Source organism: Mirounga leonina, unplaced genomic scaffold (genome assembly GCF_011800145.1).
Source record: "Mirounga leonina isolate KUSES-001 unplaced genomic scaffold, KU_Mleo_1.0 Mir_197, whole genome shotgun sequence".
In the NCBI taxonomy this organism is placed as follows: domain Eukaryota; kingdom Metazoa; phylum Chordata; class Mammalia; order Carnivora; family Phocidae; genus Mirounga; species Mirounga leonina.
In genome coordinates this window covers 9,363,832-9,386,903 of record NW_023270494.1, presented here as the reverse complement: position 1 = coordinate 9,386,903, position 23,072 = coordinate 9,363,832, and the positions used below count along the sequence as shown (strand labels likewise).

At 37.0% G+C, this 23,072-nt stretch overlaps 1 long non-coding RNA gene across 3 annotated transcripts in view; it reads right to left on the bottom strand.

Moving 5' to 3' along the window:
* LOC118024323 overlaps nt 1-23,072 on the bottom strand; it is a 90,223-nt gene that overhangs the window by 50,813 nt on the left and 16,338 nt on the right. For 2 of the 3 annotated variants that reach the window (XR_004683077.1, XR_004683076.1), the window contains exons 2-3: nt 21,330-21,416; nt 18,200-18,248 (exon numbers count right to left, since the gene is read on the bottom strand). This is a non-coding gene — a long non-coding RNA (uncharacterized LOC118024323). The remainder of the gene's footprint in view (nt 1-18,199; nt 18,249-21,329; nt 21,417-23,072) is intronic. The other variant, XR_004683078.1, reaches the window with a different exon arrangement.

Sequence of the window (23,072 nt, the reverse complement as noted above, 5' to 3'; positions counted from 1 at the left end):
TAAGGGACACGTGTTGAAATAGGGCTCAGAAAGGTACCGGTAAGGGACTCTTTCTAACCCAGCATCATGGGTCCAGCAGAGCCACAGGGTGGGGATGTAAGTCTGCAGATAAACCTCCGCAGGCCTGAACACCCACAAAGAAACATTCAGTGGTCGGGTACCCTGGATCCTGAAACCACAAACCAAGGGAGTCCGTCCAAAGCTCCTTTACCAAGTTTAAATTGTGTGGATGTGTGTGCTACCTTTTCATCCATTTCCTCAGGTTACAAGTAGGCGCAGAACTGACATTTATGTTCCTGTAAAGTCGTCTTATTATCACTGGGTTGGTATCAGCCGACTGACGGAAAGCAAAATGCACCTTCAGGACCACCTAAAGGCTCCTTTTAAAATGTCCTGTCATCTTTGGCATTTGCTTTTGGTCCCGATGAAATAAGTGACAACTGAATCATTCAGCTAGCTGCCTTCCATATCAATGCGACTATTTCTCAGGAAATCAAAGTAAAAGATATAAAACAATTAAAAGGCCGAGGTATCATTTTTCTTTAATAAGGACGACTAAGCCCTAGCACTGCCATATCCCCCAGAGTCAACCATGCCATGGTTTCTATTATTTACCCAGATTTGCAGTTTTCAAAATGTATTAGAACATATCCAACGTCTCTTTCGACAAGTAAACTGCTGCTGCATAGGGGGGGAAAAAGAGTTTTACAAGGTTTCAGAGGCTTTTACATTAAATTGCAATACAGAACGTGACAATTTTATACAATTTTCACTTATTCCTGGTTCTGAATGAGGGTGTTGACTCTCTCTTAAAATTCCAATGCCAGAACTATACCATGAGGAGCATTTTAATCCACATTGCCAGCCCAACACTGAATATTTTATACTCAGGCTTCTGTCAAAGGAAATTTTCCAGAACCTTCCACGTCACACCTACTCTGGACCAAGGGGATAAGAACAAGTTTCAGTGGTAAATTGGTCCATATCCATGATTTGAAGGCAGATTATATGCTCGATAGATGAAAGACTGAATTCTTTACACACACACACACAGGTAAATGCACATACAATGTGTCCTGTTAACAAGCCTAGCATTACCTTGGTATGGTATAGGGACATTACTTATTTTTAAAGTTGTAAACAACACAAAGTAGTTTATTTTTCCTTCCTGAATAACCTTTTAAATAACTTTCTTTCTCCTGTCCAAATACTCATGGCCCTATCAGTTCTCCACATGAGTCTGATTTTAATCCTTTCTCTCAGAGCTTGTTCATGAGCCCTGCACACTCATGAAGACAGAATGAGTAATGCATATGTACTTTCTTCTTGGTACTGGGGGAAAATAATTAAAATGCATAATGGGTATGCAATTATTTAAAGTGTTGATTGTGTCAACATATCAACATTTTGAAATAACTTAGTAATTTCAATTGCTTGTGAGTATATTAAAGTTTAAAAATATTCAAATATCATAATGACTGGTTCATCATATAAACCACCTATGAATGGTTAATTTTGTACCTGTCCTTTTGGTAACATTTAGGGAAGATTCTACCTCAAGTATGATGTGTCCTAGAGCCTCTTTATAACAGAAATGCACTGATTTGTGATAACTCAAGAATGACATATATGATTCTTGGACATAAAAGAAGTCATTAAATCATTTTAAGACCTAGCTCATAAGGAAATCAGCGAATTTTAGAGTAAATTTCAAGAAGTGAGAAAGCCCACACTGTAAGCTTCCAGTAATATACATCTTATGTTAAACACAAACAACATTTTAAAAACATATTTTATGGTTATTACTTGTACAATATTGGCTTTTAGGAATTTTTTCAGCATTTAGTATCTTTGCAACTTAGTTTAAATATCATATGTAGAATCGTTGAAGGAAGAAAAGGTTTCTTTAATTATGCAAGTTAAACACACAGTTTCATATGAGTCATGCTCTTATATGTACTTTCACTGATTCTGTGAAATCTGAAAACAAAATGAAAATACAGTTGACCCTTAAACTAAGCAGGGGTTAGGGATGTTGACACCCTCTCCATCCCGGAAAGTTGAAAATCCATGTATAGTTTTTGACTCCCCCAAAACTTAACTACTAATTTGTCTACTGTTGACCAGAAGCCTTACTGATAAATAAATAATCCATTAACACTTATTTTGTATGTTACATGTATGATATACGGTATTCTTACATAAAGGAAGCTAGAGAAAAGAAAATGTTATTAAGAAAATTGTAAGGAAGGGGTGCCTGAATGACACAGTTGGTTAAGTGTCCAACTCTTGATTTTGGCTCAGGTCATGATCTCAGGGTTGTGAGATTGGGTCCCACGTCGGGCTCTACACTAGGTATGGAGGCTGCTTGAGATTCTCTCTCTCCCTCTGCCCTTCCCCTCTCTCTCCTTCTCTTAAAAAAAAAAAAAAAAAAAAGATAAAAGAACATCATAAGAGAAAATAAATGTATAGTACTCTCCTGTATTTATTCAAAAAAAACTTGCTTATAAGTGGACCTGCACAGTTCAAACCTGTGTTGTCCAAGTGTTCAACTGTGATTGATTTATGGGTAGGTTCTATCTTTACTTTTTTTTAAATTTTTATCTAAATTTAATTAACATTATTAACATTAACACTAATTAATTAACATATTATTAGTTTCAGAGGTAGAGGTCAGTGATTCATCAATCTTGTATTGATCCCAGTGGATTCTGTCTATCTTTAAAAGTAGGAGAGGGCGCCTGGGTGGCTCAGGCATTAAGCGTCTGCCTTCGGCTCAGGTCATGATCCCAGGGTCCTGGGATCGAGTCCCGCATCGGGCTCCCTGCTCCTTGGGAGCCTGCTTCTCCTTCTGCCTCTCTCTCTCTCTCTCTGTCTCTCATGAATAAATAAAATCTTAAAAAAAAAAAAATTAAAAAAAATAAAATAAAATAAAAGTAGGAGAAAGGGGAAGCTTATTAACCTTTTGATATCTGATTTGAGTATCCTCTAGTTATTTTCCTACAACAAAGCATTAAAATTCCTATTCAATCAGGGATGTTCTCACTTTAAAGCTTTATTCTATGTTGATTTACTCTTAGCAACGGCATCCTATATCCATGCAATACGCAGGGAACTTCTGAAAGAGATTGAGGGTAGGAGATGTTTTTAATTGGAAGGGAAAAGATGGTTTCAATTTAATGAATCAGCTTCATTTTTGCACTACTTCCCCTTCTCAAAATTGACATTCACAATTGAGTTTGGTTTTAGCCACACACTTGTCTTCTACTCTTTCTTTCACACCTGCCATGAAGTAGATAAAGGTGTGAGAAATGTGAGCCCATTCCAGTCATGCAGTTTTAAAAAATGGTCACGGTAATAGGTGTCAAACAGAGTTGTGGTTGTAAGAAAGGAAAATATGACTGCTTTAATTTTAATGTTTGAGTACTGGCGATGTATTTGGCTGTTGTCATATACTCCTCTTGTCCTTATTTCCTTTGAGTATTTGACTCTGTGAGGATGACAATACATTTCCATACTATTTTAAGTTTTAAGAGCCATTAGTGTATTTATACATAGTGCTTGGGATGGGGAAGTTATTAGTGTCTACTTAGTTTAGTTTGAGCATTTAAATGTCAAAATTGTCACTAATACAATGCTAAAACTACCAAAATCTATGCTAGCATATACATATGTATGTATATTTACTTATTTGTTTATTTATTTATTATGTACTTGGGAGTAATCTTTAAAATGATCTGCAGAATAAATTTAGTAAAATGTTCACAATCTCATTTTTGTTTTATTTTACTTTTTGTTTTATTTCACTTCATTTCACTTTATTCTATCTTATTTTATTTTATTTTATTTTATTTTATTTTAGGGGATGTAGTATATAGGAAAAAATAACCCAGTGTGACTATTATTTACCCACAATAAACTAAAAAGCTTTAGAGGAAAGTGACATATTCCCAGTCTCAAATCTAATTCTGATTGCAAGATTATGCATTTTTGCAAAAGAAGTATAGAAGAAAAAAAAAAAAGGTTTTGCAACATGTAGAAATCTTCCTTCCCTAGTAGACTATGCCTGCTGGTGAGGTTCAGGAACTCTGTGGCCACTGTTTATCCAGGAAAAGGCCACAGTAAAATTGCTCTATGACATGAAACTGTTTCACATTTCTGTTAACTGTTTGAATCTGTCTGTCAAACTGAATCCTCACATGCAGAATTTTAATCTCCACATTTTGCTCTATCTTTCAAACCCCTGTGCACTGTTAGGAAGAAAAGGAACCCCAAGGTCACAGCAGGAAACTTCAAAGTGGGGCATGGTGATAAGCAGCACAATCCACTGAGTATAGGAGGAAAACAGAACTTGTCTTCATGCCTACATTTTTATTTGCAAATGAAGGAATTAATGTTTGTTAGTTCTTAATGTACAGCTGTGTAGGGGTGTCACTTATGGTCATAATACATAGAGTGGTATGGGTATGTAGCAGATGGTCACGTGTCATGTGCAGTCTGAAAGGTGTCCTAAGACAAGGGTGTGGGTTCCACAGTGCAAAAGTGTCATCGTCCTCTTTATTTCATATAATTGCAAGGCATTGTGAAAATATGCAGTTTAAATATATTTAAATAGATGGATCGACAGGTTGCAATGACTCTTTTAACTACCCCAACACTCATAAAATGGACACACGGCCTAGATGGTTTCTACAAAGAAGCCACAGATAGACTATCTTGATATGAATCCCTCCTCTACTTTTGCCACCTATTAACTGTGTGACTGGAGCACTGGACAGTTTACATCTCTGGGCCTCTGTTTTCTTTTTCAAAATCAGATAAGGGCACATTCCTCACTGATGGTAGAAGGCATTAAATGAGTTAACATATGTAAATATCTTAGTGCCTAGAACATAGAATGAGGTAAAGCCAACGGCTTTCACCTCTACTACAATTATATTTACTAATGAAAGTAGGAATCAACAGAAGAAAAATGATAGAGCTATAACTGCTTTTGCTCTGAGAAAAAGGTTTCCATCAGGCATTGTATTAATCAGTGCTCTCCAGAGAAATAAAATCAATAGATATATTAGTGTGTGTATATATGTGTGTCTACATACACATATGTAGACACAAAGAGAGAGCTTTTAAGGAATTGGCTCACATGATGGTGGAGGCTGGTAAGTCCGAAATCTGTAGGGTAGACCAGCAGGCTGGAGACCCAGAAAAAAAGTTGATGTTGCAACTGTCGGGTCTAAAGGCAGCCTGGAGGTAGTATGCTTTCTTCCTTGGGGTACCTCAGTCTTTTGTCTTAACATCTTCAACTGACTGGATGATGTCTACCCACATTATGGAAGGTAAGCTGCATTACTCAAAGTCTACTGATTTAAACAGTAACCACATCAAAAAAACAAACAAACAAACAAACAAACAAAAAACCTTCATGGTAACATCTAGAATGGAGTTTGAACATCTGGACACCACAGTTCAGGCAAAGTTGACATATAAAATTAGCCATCACAGGCATACTACAAGTCAAAAACAATAAGAAGCTAATCAGAACCAATCCATCCAGTCATGTACTCATTTGCTCTTCATTCGCTTTCAAAAAGAAAATAATCTGCCAGGCTGTTTCTGTCAACTGGTCTGTCATTCTATGTTTTGAGGACACAACCGTTAACAAAATACATTAGTCCCTGAATCAGATAGGTTATATTCTGGTGGTGGATAAACAGTAAACAAATACATAACTTAAAAAATATATACTTACAAGTGCTTACATTGGTTAGGGGGTAATGATTTGCAGAGTAAGGGGAGTAAGGAATGCTGTGGGCAGAGAGGTACATATGGTCAGCAGGGGCTCAAGGATCAGAGACACGAAGGAAATGAAGGAGCTACCCGTGGAGACACTATGGGGAAGAGCACCCCAAACAAAGGGCAGGGCATGGGATGTTCTTGGTATGTTCAAGGATCTGCAAGGAGTATTTTGAGCAAAGGAAAGGCATAGTCTGATTTACCCTGTAACAGTAGATGACTCTAAGTACTGTGTGACCAACAGACTCTGTGCGGACAATAGGGACAATCCTTAGAAGGGTACTTCAGTAAAATAATGTGGGGAGGGGGGGTGTTTGGAGAGGGTGATGATGGCAAGGACCAGAGTGGCAGCAGTGATGGTGAGGGGAGTGTTCAGGTTTCAGAAATAGGATGTTTTGAAGGTAGAGTCAAAAAGAGTTAATTGATGAATAGGATATGGTTTGTGAAGTAAAAAAGAAGTTGTCTCTGTGGCTCTAAGACCGAACAAAGGGAAGGTTACAGCTGTCATTTACAGATATGGTGACAAATGAGGGAGAAGCCATGAAGGGGAAGAATATGGAGTTTGGTTGGGACCTGCTAAATCTGAGATGCCTCATACACACAGAGGTAGGGGTGTCAGTGTTTCTAGAACTATCCGGAGTCCAGTAGAGAGGATCAGGCTTGAGATGGAAATTTATAAGTCATCAGCATTTGGATGGAAAGCGATGAGGGTGCATGAGATCAACTACATGCATATGAAGCCTGACTGGATGATGGATGGTATACTCTGTCATTCAGAAGTCTTGAGAGAACAGAATGAAATAGCAAAGTAAACACAGGGTCAGAAGGTAAGCTTGGAAGGAAGAGAGAGAAAGTGCTTCCCAAAGATCAGGTGAAGATGGTGTGTCAAGGAGGAGGGAATGACCACCCAAGGTGGGGGGGAATGGTCAAGTATTTAAGAATTAGCCAGTGGATTTACATCTGTGAAGGTCACTGGTGACCTTGGAAAGAGCTATTTCAGTGGGGCAGTGCTTGAGGTGAAGGAGGCACTAAAGGGAGTGTATTGGAAACATTTTGGAAGAACTTTGCTATAAAGTGGGATATAGAGGAGGAAAAGTAAGTTTCCTTTTACCCTTCTGGGTTCTTGGCTGAGACCTTTTGTAATAAAAGATGGATTAACAGGAGAAAAACCAATAGAAGTTTAATAGCATGTAAATCTCTTATATACATGGAAGATACCCAGGAACACGGAGTAATTTTCAAAAAGTGGCCAGAGACACTACCTTAAGTACCATCTTCAGCTAAAGACAAAAGAAAGAGGTGGGGGGGGGGGAGGATGGAATATGGGAGGTTATCAGGTAAAGAACAGTAAACAATATTGAGGATGTTGTGTAGACTTAATTTCTTTGTCTTCTCCATTGATAAGTTTCTAGAAAGATTTTGTCATTCTTCCCTCCAGGTACAGAGACAGAGAGACACTCTTACAAATGGTAATTTCCCTTAGAAATGTAAATGTCCTTACAAAAGGGTAACTTCTATGCGGTTTTTAGAGCTTCTCCTGTGTCTGCTCTTTCTTAAAAATAATGAGCTCAAGGTAAAAGTTATGTCAAAGAGACATATTTTGGGGTGGCAAAATCTTTTCCAGAACAGAGATAGTGAGCTATTGGAGTCCTGAGATGCTTTTGTTTTGGTTTTCAGATAGAAAACATTACAGAATGTTTGTATGCTGTTTGAAACAATGCAACAGAAGTACGGGGAAGAAAACACCAGTTCAGAAGAACAGAAACAAGGGTGCCTGGGTGGCTCAGTTGATTAAGCGTCAGACCCTTGATTTCTGCTCAGGTCATGATCTCAGGGTCCTAGGATCTAGCCCCACGTGTGGCTCCCTGCTCAGACGAGTCCACATAAGGATTTTTTCTCTCTCTCTCCCATTGCCCCCCCCCTCCAGTTCTCATAGACACATGCACACATGCTCCCTCTCTCTAAAATAAATAAAAATCTTTTTTTTTTTAAAAAAGAAAGAACAGAAACAACTGCTGGAACTATGTTTTGATTTAGAAGGGAAGAGGATGGAAATTGAAGAAGCTGCCCTTCCATAGAAACACTGATCCCCTTCTTATTAGCAGGAATGACACAGGGCATAGGAGCACAGATAGAATGGGTCAGACTTGCAATAGACACCATCACCTTGCTCTTATCAAATACATTATCTGGAGTGTACCTAGTATTCGTGTATTAGTGAGAACAAAAAGATTTTTATGTATGCTGTCAATACTAAAAGATTTATATTACTCTTATACCTAAAAAATTTATTTCGATTGTATTTAATACTGTTTTTGTCAACAAATACATTAACATGCTTGTATCTGAAATAAATAAAAACGTATTGGGGAATAATCCTAAAATTGGTAAGGGTATTGTAACCAGACTCAAGGGGTTTACCCCTTGGGGTGCATCAAATTGAAAGCAACCCAAGGAAGTGTTGAAAGCAAGTAACTTCTTATTACTTGTTACAAGTAAGGAGACAGGGAGACAGCTCTCAAAGCAGTGTCTCCCCATTGGGTTAGTACAGAAAGCATACATTTTTTTGTAAGTTCCAAAAAAAAAAAAAAAAAGGCAGAAAACTCCACCCACAGGCGGAGATCTTAGTATTACAATAAGCTAAAGGTAACTTCAGGTCCCCTCCAGGGGGCTGCAGAGTAGGTCCTCAGCTCCAACCTGGTTCAAACTGGCTCATGTAAGGGGCTCTCAGGGGAGACACACCTAGCAAGGGGCTCTCAGGTGAGACACCTAGGTGGGCTTCTCCTTGGCTGGAAATGCTGGATCTGCGAAACAAAACACATTCCTTATTCCTTGAATAACCTCCCTTTGCCTCCTAGCGATCAGTGTCATCCTAGGAGTTTGGAGACCATCATTGTGGAAAGTGCGTGTAAGATGGGTAGGGTGGGCTGCTGGTTAAAGTTAAGCATTAAAAGATTTAAAAGTGAAGAATTTAACATTTAAACGTCAAGAAAATCAATTCAGAAAGTCTTTAAAGACTTTTAATTTTTTCTTATCCAGAATGGTGAAGCATCAGAGAATCTGAAGAAATGGAATGGCTGGATCCATTCCATTTGGGTTTCAAAAGCTTTCTCTTATGGAGAAAAGTCATGAGGCTTTTATAGTAATAGCAAGAGAGGAGAGGAGAGAAAGAGATGGAAGAGACACAGAGAGAGAACGATGATGAGAAGGACCTGAATTGGAGAGGTAACAGTAATATTTGGGGGAGAAAAGGACAGATTGAAGAAGACTGAGAGATGGTGGTGGTATTTATTGAGACAAACCTTTTGGGGTCAGGAAGAGAATAATTTGGCAGGAAGTCATGGAAGAGTTGGGGGGAGAGGGAAATGATTCATTTATTTTTGGATACATCCAATTCTAAATTCCTGTGGCCAACCCCAGTAGGTCTATCCAGCAGGCAGTTTTTGGATGTATATCTGGAGCCCAGAAAGGCATTCTAGTACTGAAATGTTGGATTCATTAGTTTAACCTGAAATATTGCATTCTGACCCTGTCCTACAGTTGGTATATACCCTTCCTGTTCATGCTTTTTTATACTTCTACTACTTATTCATGTCTGTAAATAATAATAATGATGTTTTGATTTTTTAAAAAATAGCTTGCATAAATGGTACCAACATGTGTTTATGCTCCCTATTATGCTGATACACTGATCTAGTTCAGAGGTTGGCAAACGATGGCCCAGGGGCCAAAATCTGGTTTTTGTACAGTCTTCAAACTTAAAGTTTTTATTTTTAAAATGAACATTTGCAATCAATTTGATGATAGGAAACATTAACTTTGAACCTCAATTTTAGATGATGAAATTTTAGCCCCATAAAGGGAACCCTATTTTTCCCATTAGATCTATATTACAAAGTAAAATAAAATTAAAAAAATACTTAATGTTTATTACTATATTTTGAATTTCATCAAAAAAATTGTGGAAATGGGTGTGTGTGTGTTTTCTTTTCTCATACTATATAAGTACCTATATAATATCCTCAACTTACACCTTGGCCTGCAAGATCTAAAAAAGTAAATGTGATCTAGGCAACTCATTAATTTTGACAATTGAAGCTTTTCCATTTTATAAGTACATGATTATTTATGTGTTCATGGCAGGAGTGAAACTAAATTTCATTGTTTTGTATTTTTTGCTATTGGAAACAGTGCTTAAAAACTATGTGTCCTCTTACATGTGAATGAAACTTTCTGTGTATATGAACCTAAATGTGGTTTTGTTGGTTTAGAGGGTATGTGCATTTTCACCTTTATTATATATTGCCTATTCATTCCACAAAGTGCTCTACCAGTTTACATCCCAATCAGCAGTGGGAGAATTCCTTGCCAGCGTCTTAACCAATACTTGTTAATTTCTTAAACATTCTCTAATGTATTTATTATAATCAATATAATTTCATATCTGAACCATGAATTACTTAAAAACTTGTCTTCTAGTTTCTAAAATCTATTTTTAAATCTATCATTCTCCTCCTGTTGTATGGACTTTTCAGTTAACAAATTGATCTGAATGAAGCTGACATGCATGTATTTATAACATAGTATATAGTCAATTTGTATAAACATTCCATTTGTTCTTGAAATTGTGTTTTGTTCTACAAGCAATTAAACTACTTCTTGGCTTTTTGGCTAAGATCAAGTGTTGTACAGGCAATCAAACCAATCATTTATAATGTTGAACTCTATCATCTTTTTTTTTTTTTTTTTTAAGATTTTATTTATTTCACAGAGAGAGACATCGAGAGAGGAAACACAAGCAGGGACAGTGGGAGAGGGAGAAGCAGGCTTCCTGCCGAACAGGGAGCCCGATGTGGGGCTCGATTCCAGGACCCCGGGATCATGACCTGAGCCAAAGGCAGACCCTTAATGACTGAGCCACCCAGGTGCCCCATAAAAACTCTCAGCAACTTAGGGATAGAAAAGTACTTCCTGAACATGGAAAAGGGAATCCACAGGGACAAAGAACATAAGCTATTACACTCACTTGTGAAAACCTGGATGCTTTCTCCTTAAAATTGGATACAAGATAAGGATGTACTTGCTTTCTACTCCTATTCATCACCATACTGGAAATCCTGGCCAATGAAATAACACAAGAAAAAGAAATAAGAAGAATACAGATTTAAAAAGGAAGAAATAAAACTCTCTTTTCACGGCTCATACCATCTACATAGAAAATCTCAAGGATTAGGTCAAATTAAGCCACAAAGAGCTATGACTACATAACTATTACAATGGCAAGAAACAAAAACAAACACAAACACCTGACATTGCCAAGTGCAATGAGGATAGAGAGTAACTGGAATTCTTATACATTGCTAGTGTGGGTGCAAAATAATATGGCAAAACATTTTGGCAGTTTCTTATAAACTTAAACATATACCTACCATAGGAAACAGTAATCCCACTTCTAAGTATTTAATCAAGAGAAATGAAAATTTATGATAATTCAAAAACCTGTACATGGATAGTTTTAACAGCTTTACTCAGAAACACCAAAAACTGGAAACCACCTTAATGTCCTTCAACACATTAATGGATTAACAACCTGAGGTACAGCCACATAATGGAATATTACTCAGTAGTGAAAAAGAATGAACTACTGTCAAGTGGAATGGCATGGATGAATCTCAAATGCATACATTACATAGTGTTAAAAAGCTACATATTATATGATTGCATTTAAATGTTTTTTGGGAAAAGTAAAACTAAACAGAGAAGATATCAATAGTTGCAAGGGGTTGAGTAAAGAAGGGCTGACTACAAAGGAGTAGCATTAGGGAATATTTTTTAATATCATGGAGGCATCGTATTTATTGTTTTTGGTGACAATTACATGATTTTTAAATTTTTGTTAATTTTTGTAGAACTACATACCAAAAGAATAAATTTTAATGTATATAAATTTTAAAAATTAAATAATGTTATGTTTCATTATTATCACATCATAGTGTCAGTATCTTTTTCTCATTAAAAATAAATACTCACTACATGTACAGCTGGATTTTGTAATTAACATTCCCACCTTCCTGTAGAGGATCAAATACTGGTCATTGGCTGAGTCAAGAATTAGAGAGATGATCTGGTTTGCAATCATCATTTTTATGTTCTAAATAAACTAATTTTATATTCCCCAAATTCTTTCCTAAGATGGATGGCTCCAGTAATTCTTCACCTCCCTCATTCCATTTCCAGTAACACTAATAATTTGGGTTTTCCTAAATCAGCCCCACCTTAAGGCAAAGACTACCTCCTGTGGGGATCAGCGTCTTGGTGAGAATAGGATGTTTCCACCCACCACTGTATATTGACACTTGCTATGCTTCTGGCCATAAATCACTTGATGACATCACATTGTTGCTATAAATCCATGAACAAATAAGCTATCCTTCCATTAGGGAACATAAAATGGTCCATTTTCAGACTCAGTCTGCATACTGTTTATGGGTTGCTTGCTGCTTTCAGGGTTTTTACAAGAGAACATCCACTGTTTCTTTCTGGCACTACTCCAGAGAGCAATGTTAACATTGCCCATTTTCCAAGATATTTAGTGGGAACACTGCATTACAGAGCCACATTTTCCATCAGGGACCTGCACCATATTTTAGTCTCTTTTTTCCCAGACAAATTAAACCCACTGTTTTATGAGCTTCTTCAAAGGGGCTATACAGTACCTCATTTTATTAAGTATGGATCCTGCCACTCAGAAAACCAATCATATGATAACAGAGCCTAGAGCTTACAGATTCTAGAACACATTGATTACTACCTCAGAGTCTGACTCTACATTACTTAACTTCCTTAAGGAAAGTTAGGCAGTGGGCTAGTATATGACCTTGGGATGGAAAGCATCATGAACTTTCTGCTGAGGTGGGGCGAGGTAGAATAATGGGATCACTAAACACCAAGCATCAAGAAGGGAGTGCATTTTTACATCATTCATTCCTTCGTTTCTTAATTTGAGCCAGAAAATGATGCTCTAGTATCAACACTGAGTTCTGTAATTTTCCTTCACGTTTTTAAAGTCAGCACTTTGGTTTGGGATTCCAACCCAGAAGTAAGTTGGAGTGACAATGAATAAGAGGCAAAGAGATTCCTCAGTTTAGCTCAAAGAAAGAGATGATAGATAGACAGATGATACAAAGGTGGAGCAACAAACATATATATTTATAGAAATGTATATCCACTTATAATTACATTGATATAATTTATAAAAATATATGTACATTTATAGAAACCAAAGTATACAAATAAAGTTTTGAATTGTTACTTATTAGCTCATTCAGTTATTATTGTTATGTTATCCAAGCCAATCCCTGGTTTTTGTTTCTTTTGTTTTTGACTCTCATCAAAATTGAATTACTTAGGTTCAACAGGTTTTGGATGGTTCTTTGATTATTTCTTTTTTTTTTTTTTTTTTATTTTATTTTATTTATTTATTTGACACAGAGAGAAATAGCGAGAGCAGGAACACAAGCAGGGGGAATGGGAGAGGGAGAAGCAGGCTTCTTGCCGAGCAGGGAGCCCGATGTGGGACTCGATCCCAGGACCCTGGGATCATGACCTGAGCCGAAGGCAGACGCTTAACGACTGAGCCACCCAGGCGCCCTGATTATTTCTATGGTTCTTGGTTCTTTTGCTTAACAAATAGCAATTATAGTAATACTCAAAAAAAAAAAAAAATAGGCTAAATTTATGGTATGACAGGCCCTGTAGTGAGTGTTGCCTGTATTTTCTCATTTTAAAACTACAACAACTCTATGGGGCATGCACTGTTGTTATTCCCATCTTATAGATTAGAAAAATGATCATCGGAAAATTGGACACCTACCCAACTTGTAAAAGAGGATCCTGATTTTGAATGCCTGTCTAACTGACCAGGGAACATTCTCTTAGAAACAATCTAATCCTGACCCAATTACTAGTAATTTAAATAAGATGAGTGGGTTTGTTGCTATTTGGTAAATAAACAACCTTACTATGAAAGAGATAGATAGCTATCATGAACCACTTAGAGAATATAATAAAAGCTATCGACCATCTCTCTCCAAAAGTGTCCATAAACATACTCGAAATATTTTTCATAATTCTGTCCATTGATTTGAGATGTTCAAAAAGAATCCTGACTAAAAAAAAAAAAAAAGAATCCTGACTGTAAGGCAATTTAAAATCTGTATTTCTCTATTTCCTTTCTTGCAAATTCTCACTCTGTATTAGTGAGGGTTCTTCAGAGAAACAGAACCAATTGGATACATATATATGAAATTTATCATACTAAGGAGTTGGCTCACACGATTATGGAGGCTGACAAGTCCCATGATTTGCTGCCTACAATCTGGATATCCAGGAAAGCCAGGGTATAGTTCCAGGTTGAGTCCAAAGGCCTGAGAACCAGAGGAGCAGACAGTCTAAGTACCGGTCTGCAAGTGAAAGACTGATGTCCCAGCTCAAGAAGGCAGGCAGGAAGAAAAAAGGAATGAATTCTCCATTCCTCTACCTTTTAGGCTATTCAGGCCCTCACTGGATTGGATAATACCCACCCACACCGGGGAGGGCAATGTGCTTTACCGAGTCCTCTGATTCAAAGGCTCATCTCATCTGTAAACACCCTCACAGAAACACCCAGAAATAATTTTTAATGATAATCAGATACCTAGGCATTCTCTGATCTAGTCAAGTTGACACATAAAGTGAACTAACACACCCTTTTGTCTCAAATGATTTTGCGCTTTTGTTGGTTTTATTTGTTCACAGTAGTTTCAAGGCAATCGTGAATCATGAAGAGACATAAAAAGTGGGCAATAAATAACACACTTCAAAATACAGGCTTCATTGTCAGATAAACCTACGTTTAAATTTATCTTTCTGGGTGACTCAGTCGGTAAAGCATCTGACTCTTGGTTTCAATTCAGGTCATGATCTCGGGGTCATGAAATCGAGCCCTGAGTCCAGCTCCACACTTAGCTCGGGCTCTGCTTGACACTCTGTCTCTCTCATTCTGCCTCTCCCCCCTGGTCTCCCTCTCAAATAAATAAATAAAGTCTTTAAAAAAATTTATCTTTCTGATAGTCTTGCTATGGGAATGTGAGCAAATTATTTAAATTCCCAACACTCCATTTCCCCATATATAAAGAGAGGATTAACTTCATAGATTTTAGTTAGGTTTTAAATAAGATATATTTGAAACCTAGCAAATTCTTTAGCACATACTATAGGTACTCAATATACGAAGGTAGTTACTGTTAGTCCAAAATTCAGTGTGCCATAGTGCATGTGTCCACATGTATTGGGAACTCCATTCTCCCTCACGAGGATATTAATAAGAATCACATAAAATTGTACGAAATGCAAATTCTTTGTGAATTTTCACTGGAAAACATGGAGCTATTTCTCTGTTTCTCTGTGCCTTGGGTAGCAATGGTGGTGGTGGTGATATGTGTTTGTGTTGGGGTGGGGGCTTCTCCCTTTCCAAATAATTGAGTTAGAAGTACATTGTTCCACATAAATACTCTACCACAGCACCAAAAATAAACAAATAAATAAATAAATAAAGCAACATATGTTAAGGAAAAAAAAAAGAAGAAGATAGCAGGAGGGGAAGAATGAAGGGGGAAATCGAAATCGAAGGGGGAGACAAACCATGAGAGACGATGGACTCTGAAAAACAAACTGAGGGTTCTAGAGGGGAGGGGGGTGGGAGGATGGGTTAGCCTGGTGATGGGTATCAAAGAGGACATGTTCGGCATGGAGCACTGGGTGTTATATGCAAACAATGAATCATGGAACACTACATCTAAAACTAATGATGTAATGTATGGTGATTAACATAACAATAAAAATTTCTAAAAATAAATAAATAAATAAATAAATAAATAAAAAGAAAATTGGCAAGATGGACCTGATTTGCAAGTAGAAATATGCTGTTCATGAAATAAAATTTGAGGAAAAAGAATAAGTGTATGGAAGAAACATGTGAAAAACCGCATTAACAAAACTGCCTTATTTTCAATATCAAATAGTCCATTAAACTAACAACAAGAACAACAAAAAAGATGGGCAGAGAGGAGCAGCCAACCAAGAGCACTCATCCGTGCAGTCACAGCAAATGGAGATTAGGAGACTCACAGGTGACAGCGCGAGTGGGAACACCCAGTAGATACAGTGAGAATTAGATGATGACATCGGATTTTCCCTTCCTGAGGCCCCATCACAGAATCTCCAACTCAACGCAATGCAGAAAAAATCATAACCATGCTTTTCTTTTATGCTTTCCATGTGGATAGAATTCTAAAATCACACCATGGCAACGATACCATTAATGCTTTGATTCAAGTGAAGAATCTTCTATAGGCAAAGATCACTCGATATTTTATCACCGTATTTACCTCTAAATAGGTATATTTCTGGGGCTCCAGGAGAACTTTCCTGTATCTAGCTTTAAATTACAATTTAATTGCGACAGGTAACTCCTGTCAGGTGTCCATCTTTAAATTAAGATTGAAGTCATTGCCTTTGGAGGGTTGTTTTCAATCTTTGTGGACAGAAGTGACTGGTCAGGGCACTGGAGAAATTGGAATGTCTGTTGACAGTTCATCATACAGCTGCCAGCCTAAAGATGACCCAAATTGTGTTTTCTTATTGAGGCTTCATTTTGGCCTAAGTCAAGTTCCAAGACCTCGGTCTTTCGACAGGAAAGCTCTAGAGGCCAAGGATCAGCAAGGAAACGTAATTATTACTAAAATTGAAGCGGGTACGATTAAATCTTTTCATTTCAATTTGGAAATATAAGATGAAGAGCTTAATACGAACTCAATCAGTTGGTTTAAATTAGGTCACAGTGTATTACAGTTAATAGCATTAAGATCACTAATACAGCTCCTCGAAAAACAAGTGAAGTGTTACAGGTCATCCAAGTAGACATATTCTACAACGATTTGATTATATTTATATGTTTTCTTGCAAACTCCAGTGGTATTTCTCAAGGTTTTTTAAGTGTCAACATATGGTTTCAATTTCTCTGAAATATACGGCGTAGCTTGTTCTGAGAGAAAATGCTGCCAAACAGGACTTGTAAATGTTTCTTGAGGTAAAACTTAACATCTCGTCCTTTCCTATAGGGCTCCTTGACTAACGCCTGCATAACCACCTCAGATGGAAAATCACACCATTACCCAAATGAGGTTTTCTCAGCTGAAAAGGGAAACAGGTTTCCCTTTCTTATGTACACTAATCTATCCTATAACCGATTTTTTGCCCATCAAAAGAAGATAAAAATACAGGCATGTTTAGCTACTTCATAATTGCCAGTTGTGATGAATTTCGTGACAATTCAAACTAAGGGGATCAGGCTGCCAACTTTAGTAAAACAGACTATTTTAGGTAGAAGACATCTTTAAATCACCCTTAAACTTCCCTGGTCTCCTGTTGCTCCAAACACAGAAAAAGGACAATTTTTTTAAGAAAGCTGCATTTGATTTCTAATAAAAATATTGCCAGAAATCGTGATAATGCTCTGTTTCCTGATGGAGCAAATATTTGTACTGAATTGTTTAACTTTAAGGTACATTTCAAATTCACTATTTGTGCATTTGCATAATACACATTCAAAAGTTTTCTGTTTCTCTTTTATGTGTGTGTGTATTTGTCTGTTTTTTAAAATAAAACTCTAGGATGTAAATTTAAAAATTCGGTTTGACATTTGTATGTTTTGTCTATATTATAACCCAAATCCAAGCAGTGTATGAATCCATTTTTATTCCTAATACTTTGTTGCAGACATTTTCTTATGTTATAAATTCTCAGGGAACATGGAGTTGGCTGGTTTCATTGGTTTTGTACAACACTGATCCCTAATACGTGTGTACCCACTGCTGATGAAGATGCAACACGGTTCATATATGGAAAATATTTTAAACTCCTGTTTTTATATTTAGGTAACAAGAAGACAAAGTTGGTGAGCAAAGGAGGGGTTTTGTCTATGAAATTGTCTCCTAAGTTCCAAATGATTATCTTGAAGTCATAAACGATCCAGCCGTCCATTAAACCGTATCTCTCAGTTACTCACGATTTCCATGCTTGACCACCTTCACACTATTACTGTTTTGTCTCATACCAAAGGTGTTTATAAAATATGTATACAGAAACAGACTAAATAGAACGGGACAATGGTGTGCTTCACTAAGAACAGAGCACATTCGGGGCATTTCCCTCACCAACATTAGGAACGTGTTGTAGGAAGATTAAGACTCCAGTTACTTTTATTAGTTTCGTACTTGCTTTCTTTTGATTATAAAAAATAAAAGAGATTATGTGTAGGAAATTTTGAAAAACACAGGTAAGCGAAGACAGTGAAATTAAAACTTACCGAAGTCACTGCACAGAGATGTGTAACCACTTGTATGTGTTTCTGTCCCCTTTAAAAAAAAAAAAAAAAAAGGCCTATAACCTATAGAATTTCCTTCAAATATAAAGATGGATCAGAAGCATCTTTCTTCCCACTAAATACTTTTCAGCTTTGGGGTTTTGGTTTTTTGTTTTGTTTTGTTTTGTTTACAGTGTTATATTAAAGTAATTACAGCTATTACATCCCTGGAACACCCCAAATTATATTTACAAAAACTACTGGACTTTTAAGTTATTTCCTGTCTTTTAGTTACTTTCCTTGCTTTTAAAAACTCAAGAAAAGTATACTATTTATTGAATGTTTATACTATGTCTAACCAGTGTTTAGTGCCCTGCATGAGGTGGCAAACTATATTCTGTAGCCAGACCTAGCCCACTGCCTATTTTTTTAACTAAACTTTTATTGGGACAAAGCCACACCCATTGGTTTATATATTGTCTACGGTTGCTTTTCCACTACAATGACAGAGCTGAGTAGTTACAACAAACACCATTTGGCTACAAAGCCTAAACTATTTATGTGCTAACCTCTGACCAAGTCCATAGAATCTTCTATAATGATGGAAATGCTTTGTATCTGCCATTTCCAAAATGGTGGCAACATGCTATATGAGAGTACTGAGCTTTTGAGATGTGGCTGGTGTGACTGAGGACATGAATCTCTACTTTTTAATTTTGATTACTTTAAATTAAATTTAAACAGTCATATGTGACTAGTGGCGACTGTGCTAGATAGAACAAATTTGAAAGTCCTGGTCTGAAATATCCCAAACCCATTCTCTTAATGCACGACTTCTGAGAAGGCTAAAGATTTAGTACCTCAAAATTTCGTAGCTAAATCTTGTGGCATTGTTATTACTTTAGCATTAAATTTTTGTTAATTTAGCAATATGTGACAAGTTATCAAAACTGTTCTTATTTTAACAATGAAAGTTACTTGGCTCACCTGGGTGGCTCAGTCGATTGAGCGTCCGACTCTTGATTTTGGCTCATGAACTCAGGGTCATGAGATAGAGCCCTGCTTCAGGCTCTATACTTGGCACAGAGTCGGCTTGAGATTCTCTCTCCCTCTCCCTCTACCCCTGGCCCCCCACCCCCTGCTCATGCTCTCTTTCTCTCTAAAATAAATAAATAAAATCTTCAAAAAAAAACAATAGAAGTTACCTAAAATAATCATATGACAGTTTGCACAGAAATAAAAACATTTTCCCCTGAGCAAAATCAGAAAGTTATATTTTGGAACACAAATAAAATGTTAACTTCTGTTGCTCCTGGTTAACCCTATTTAGTTATTTAATAGAATAACCAAGACACAAAGAGAAAGATCAGATCTCCAAATCCCCAAGTTTCTTGTGAAATAACAAAGCACAGGAATGGGAGAGACTATAACCATTCTCTTTATGAAACCATGGAAACCATTTTATAGGAAAAAAATTATTTTTAGATTCAGTTATTTATATGATCAAAAAGGGGTTTGTTTTGTGGGGGTTTTTTGTTGTTGCTGTTTCTTTCTTTTTCTCTCTTAGATTCAGTTAACTTGTCAGAAGAAAGTGGAAGCATGCAAGTAAATAGTTTTCTCTTCAGCAACCAGCCACATTATGACCCTAAGCATTTTTGCTTTCATAGCTCCCTTCTTCCATTAAATATAGAAGCAGAGAAAGGAAGGAAGGGAATGCCTGGGGAGGGAGGGGGAGAGATGGAAAGAGAAGGAAGTAGAAATCATATTTTAAAAACTGCACTGGTGGGTGCCTGGGTGGCTCAGTCAGTTAAGCGTCTGCCTTCAGCTCAGGTCATGGTCCCAGGGTCCTGGGATCAAGTCCCGCATGGGGCTCCCTGCTCAGCAGAGAGCCTGCTTCTCCCTCTCCTCTTCACTATGCTCTCCTCTTCACTATGCTCTCTCTCTCCCTATCTCTGTCTCGCTCTCTCTCAAATAGGTAAATAAAATCTTCAAAAAAAATAAAAAATACAACTGCATTGGTATGAAAATAAATGTTAGTACTATATATTAAAGCTTTTATTTGACCTTGAAGTACAGTGTTTTTTTTAATTTTAAAATAATTTAAAACACTTTTGTGAGCTCCTCAACTTATTAGAGGTCCTGGTACCTTGTCTCCGATGCTTTCCATGAGCAATGGGTCACATTAAGTATGAATGGCCTTTTGGTGGCTGGATTTTAGAAGCAGTGCTACAGAGGGGACTCCGGCCCCCCAAAGTCTTTCCTGTTATTAGTAACGGATTCCTCTGGGATAACATTTAATTTATTCTTTAAACGGAAAATATTTTAAAAGGTTAGATAACCATAGGAAATTAACAAAATTAGGATTCACAGTAATTAGTGCATAATTTTATGGTGTTGCTTCCAGAGAACAGTGATGGGGAGAAAGGCATTTGATGAAGGTTGGGTTGAGGTGGACAAGAGTGGGGACTTTTAGGAACAGGTGCCTTTTTTTTTTTTTTGATAGAGAGAGGGAGAGTGCCAGAGAGAGACTGAGGTGGGAGGGGGGAATGGGGAGAGGAGCAGAGTGAGAGGGAGAGAGAAAAGCTCTAGCAGGCTCCATGCTCAGCGTGAATCCCTGGTTGAGGGGCTCAATCTCGTAACCCTGAGATCATCAAGAGTTGGTCACTCAACCGACTGTACCACCCAGGCGCCCCAGAAACAGGTGCTTTGATGAGCAAATCTACTGAGTATATGTGCTTCCCTCCACAACCAGAAGCACACATTTATAGCCCTTTTCGACACTTAAGAAGCAACTACTGCATTCTAAAGAAGCTGCACTGTGCAGGCATAGCCCACCCAGGTGCTGGAGCCGGGATGGAATTTGGGCTTGAATTCCGGTTCTCTCACTTCACAGCTGTGTGCCTTGGGCACATTTACCAAACCTTGTGGGGCCTGTGTTTTCATCTGTGAAATGGGGATTATGGCCCCTAGGGGCATTTGGCTGTCAAGAGGGGTCCATGAGGCAACTGATGAGGGCCCTTAGGAAAGTGTCTGGGACATGGATAGCACTGCCTACGTGTCGGCTCTTATGAATACAACGCTATCTAGCGGTAGATGGATGAACGCAAGGAGGTCTTGACCTTGAAGAGCTCACCTCCAAAGCATGGATGGGTCCATCTCATGTGCTGACTTCAGCTGAGAATTCTGAGGTTTTTGTTCAAGTTCGGAGAAAAAAAGTACCCTGTGTGCAGAAGACAGTATGATCGTACATATCACGCATTTTCATGCCTGTTCTAATAAGATGAAGGAAAAACAAAATCAACATTTTAATGAGTTATTTTTACAAGCTAATGATCTCCCTTAAAACATAAGTGCATGGCCTAGTGTAACTTAATACTCTTTCATTCATAAGGTTTATGTACTTGAGTTACTTGAAGTGAACATTCAGGCAACAATTTGTTTCATTTTTGACATATTTTTCTTCCCCCCAAAAAACCACTGTGTTCTTTCATTTCACAAAAAGGAATAGAGAAATTGTAAAGAAGATGTTAAAAAAAAAACCACAACAATAATTAAGAAGTGATGATTGTATTTTGGAAGAAGGACCAGCTTTTGTTAGATGCATCTATTTCTTACTTGGCTCTCTAAAGTTCTGTTCATCACGTATTTCGCTGCAAAAAATACTTGGCTTTATAATGATTTGAAAGCCTGTTTCTGTTTGCTTCAATCTGCCACAAGCAAATGGAAGCAAACAAATGCTTTGTAAATGAAGAATGATCAAAATGGCCCAATACATCAGCCTAGCCAATAACAAATGTCCTCTCTGGATAGCCATTTACAAAATTACTGACAATGCAAATCATGACCAGAAAAACAAATCTATAAGGTACAATTCTTTTAACTGAAATTAATCATACATAAATCTGTAGAGTTACCTGGCCTTGAATATATGCACATATACGCACATCTTTATCAATCTTCATGTACATCTCCGTATTTCATTTCCAAATAGGTAAACATCTGCTGGAACTGTATCCTTCTCAGTGTACTTGAGTTATAGCAAAGAGCTTGAGTTTAGGGTTTTGTTTTGTTTTGTTTTTTTTAAATCCTCTTTCATTAAAAAAAAAAGGGAAATGGAAAATGTTTGCCACAAAATTAATATTTATATAAATGGATTTTCTCCATGTATAACTAAACAGTCAAATAAATCATTTGAAACTTAAAATGTATTCTTGAACCCCAACAACTACATTCCCCATTCAAAATTTACAATTTGTAGCTAATTCATTAGCAATATTTCTCTTAGTTTAACAAAATAATGGAAACATAACATTTAGCTTACTCATAGAATTAGATTCTGATTTCCATTAAACGTATTTAATAATTTAAGAGTTATTTTGGAAAAAAATATGTGTTATATGGATTTTTCGAGATAAAGTTAACTAGATGTGGTCTTTGGAGCCTTAACTAGCAGAATATAGTTATAAATTATAAAATATGTCCCTTGTTTGATGTACGAGAACCGAAGTGTAGAAACACCTTCACAGACTGTCATACAAATAAGCTCTATTTAAAACTGTACTTCTGATTTTCTTCTGATTACTTTCTTCTGATTTTCTAGTTTGTAGATATCCCAAAAGAGCAGAGAAAAGCAGGGGACAGAATGTGTGTAATTTCAATCTGAGGTCAAATACTGTTAATATATAAGCATATTTATTTTTTAAGTCATTTACTCATTTTGATTTTACATAATCAACATTACACTGTATATAATTCCCATCGTGCTTTTATTTCCTTAACTCTGTAATATAAGCAATTTCTTATGTCATCTAAACCAACACATGAAAATGAGCTTTGAAAATTGGACTCTAATGGCCATCTATAATTCCGATGGTCT